The sequence below is a fragment of the Miscanthus floridulus genome, chromosome 1, assembly GCF_019320115.1.
Source record: "Miscanthus floridulus cultivar M001 chromosome 1, ASM1932011v1, whole genome shotgun sequence".
NCBI lineage: Eukaryota > Viridiplantae > Streptophyta > Magnoliopsida > Poales > Poaceae > Miscanthus > Miscanthus floridulus.
Window position 1 is genome coordinate 76,266,642 of NC_089580.1, and position 3,168 is coordinate 76,269,809.

General features: G+C 49.5%; 1 pseudogene; it reads left to right on the plus strand.

Moving 5' to 3' along the window:
* The first annotated feature begins 1,751 nt into the window (after positions 1-1,751).
* LOC136458967 (uncharacterized) lies at positions 1,752-2,830 on the plus strand (annotated as a pseudogene).
* The last annotated feature ends 338 nt before the right edge of the window (positions 2,831-3,168 follow it).

A 3,168-nucleotide genomic window follows, 5' to 3' on the forward strand; every position in this document is an offset into this window, starting at 1 on the left:
CAACGCGGGAGATCAAGTGGAGCGGCCAAAAAGAGGGTGACCAATGAAGAGTGGCGCAAGATCATGCTCTACGTGTTGACTAACCTTGACGAAGTCAACAAGTATTAGGGGTAAGTTCTCAACGAACTTGTTATATACTCCGTAAATTTTCTACATCCAACAACCTTGTTGCTTGTCGGTGCAAGGAAATTTTTGATCAATACTGGCATCTTTCAAGGCCACCTTCTGACCATGAACGAGAGACCCTTCTTCAACATGGTTTGCCTGATTTCATTACATGGTTCCAAAGAAAGGTACCTTCTGACCAACTTAGGTCGTTTCAATTTTGGCGTTCCTAGTTGCCTAATTTCATTTCTCTCCGGCTTGAGCTTGCAGTGCCAAAGTGATTTGTCTATAAGTGTCGAATTATGACAAGTGGCCAGAGGCTTTGACTATAAGGTCTCATCATTTAACGCTTATGACGTGAATGGATATCGCTTTCACATAACAAGCTACGAGAAGAGTCAGCCCAATCCAAGGACCACCAATACCAGAGTATTTACGCCCGGAGTAGTTACGCCCGGCGAGGAGTAGGAGGACTATTATGGCACAGTTGAAGAAATATACAAGCTCGAATTCCATGGTGAAAAAGCACCTAAGCCAGTCATATTCAAATGCCAGTGGTTTGATCCTACAGTATCGAAAAAGTCCCCTAAATTTGGGATAGTCGAAACTAGACAGGATTCCTTCTATCCAGGAGATGATGTCTATATTGTGGCTCAACAAGCCAGACAAGTTTATTATTGTCCATATGCTTGCAAAACCAACCCACGTCTTCAGGGTTGGTATATTGTGCACAAGGTATCACCACATGGTAAATGTCCTCCCCCAAATGATGATGATTACAACTTAAACCCACCCACGCATGACGGGGAGTTCAATCAACAAGATGAGGGGCTACCATGGATGCTTGAGATAGACTTAACCGGAGAGATTGAAATGGAAGTAGACAGGGAATGGGTTGTTGACGAGGAAGCTGCAGATGAGGTGCATGATCCGAGAGACTTGAAAATGCTTGATGGACTTGTACTTGACAATGATAGCGATGAGGATGAGGCTGTTGATGATTTGGAGGCTCTTGATAGTGATGACGATACCTATCGTCCAGATAATCCCAATCATGAAGAATATTAGAAATACATGTAATACTATGTTATTTTGTAATTACATTTTCTTTATTTTGCATCCCTTGCTAAGTACTTCTTGTTTATCTGTACTAATACTGGTTTATTCTTTTTAATTGCAGGTGATGGGGCCCACTAGGAGGTGTCAGTCGACTTACTCGAGACCGAGGGACACGCCACCGGCGAGGACACGGAGGCAGAGACGTCAGAGAGGCAGAGGAGGTTGAGGGGCAGGCCTAGGCGGGAGCCATCGACTGACCACGACCTTGGCTCCTCACGCACTTCTAGGGACGACGACGCCCCTCTGCCCACGGTGGGTGAGGATGTGGGTCCGCAGATGTACGACAACGCCGTTCCGCACGCGTCTGAGGAGGGGGTTCCGCACACGTCTGAGGAGGGGGGAGGGGGTTCGACTTCCTCTTCAGCCTCGAAACCCTACTTGCGAGGTCTCAGCCAGCTCCCGAAGCGACCGATTGCACCCGAACGCCTTCCACTGATTGCACCCGAGGGGGATAAGTAAGTAACTTCATATGTTCTTCATTTGATATGTTGAAAAATCATAATAAGAGCTAATGTCAATGGGATCACTTGTGCAGGAACTGGATGCTTGTGGAGGAGAGGGTCCTGGCTTGCAATGTCAATGGGATCTTGGGACTTCTATGCAGGGAACACTTCCCTGGCCTGGTGTGGACGTCAGAGGATGAGGATCCAGAGGTACCCTCGTTCGACCACTACGCCCTCGTTGCCACCGATGCTCTGCACAGAAACTTGGCGGATCGAGTGATTTCGGAGTTGTGGGTAAGCCTCAATTCATTGCATTCATTAGACATTCTTCAAATAAAATAATGGATACCTCGTGTCTTTATGCATGACTTCTTCAGATGCCAGCCGGGCCAGGAGGCAAGGGCATATCAGGTGGCTTACGCTTCCTGTAAAAGGCGTGTCTCGGACTTGTATTACGAGGCCCGCCTCCAGGCGCACGTTGACTACAACGCCACCTACCGTAAGAGAAGAATCAACAAAACACAGGCGAGGAGACAAACAGAGATTCTGACAAGGGAGCAGTACCTACAGGTAAATAGAAAACATCTCCTGTTGATTTATTTTGAGATTAACTATGCCTAATTTGATCTTCTGATGGCTTGTAGGTGATTCCAAGCTGGTGCGCCACCCACCCCGATTGCTGGGCTGCTATAGTGGATAAATGGCTGGACACGGACTGGCAGAAGGAGCACCAGGAGAAAAGCGACCAGCGAGCGCTGATGCCAGGTGCCCCTCACCATCAGGGCAGCGCCAGCCTCAGCAAGTATGCAAAGACATATGTAAGTCTGCACCATTTGTCTAATCTAGCCGTGCTCAATTCTGCATGATTTTCTAACCACATGTTGTTGTCTTTCTCGTAGTCGGCGGCACACAGTGGCCAGCCAATTGGCCAACTCACGGCGTATGCTCTGGCCCACATGGGCCTGGCAAGGTCCAACATAGAGTACAACCTGGATGCGGGCCCAGAGGCGTACACCGACTCCAGCATCCACACCCACCTCACTTCTTACACAGAGGCGGCAAGGTCAGTCCACGGGCCAGCCTACGATCTGAGGATCGAGGAGCGCCTTGATCCTGAGATCGTGATGCGGGTGGGGAAAGGCAAGAAGCATGGGCGGTACTAGCTTGGCGATGGCGTCCTCAACACGGGCTCTACTCCTCCTCTGAACCGCCTCCGAGCAGCGAGCACGAGCTCTAGCGTGCCCATAATCCAACGGCCGACAACGGTGGCAGCACTCCAAGTAAGTATTCTAGTTTCATTCGTCGTTCTTTGACTTTTACGTTCCTTAGCTCTGCAATATTGAAACATTGGGATCAAATGTTGCAGGCCGAGCTGCAGCAACTTCGGACCTAGCAGGAGGCCCAGGAAGCTGAGCGGGCCGAGTGGGAGGCCGAGCGTCAGAGGCTACAAGCTGTTGAGGCCCAGCAAGAAGGTTTGCTCAGGTTCGTGCAACAACTTGGG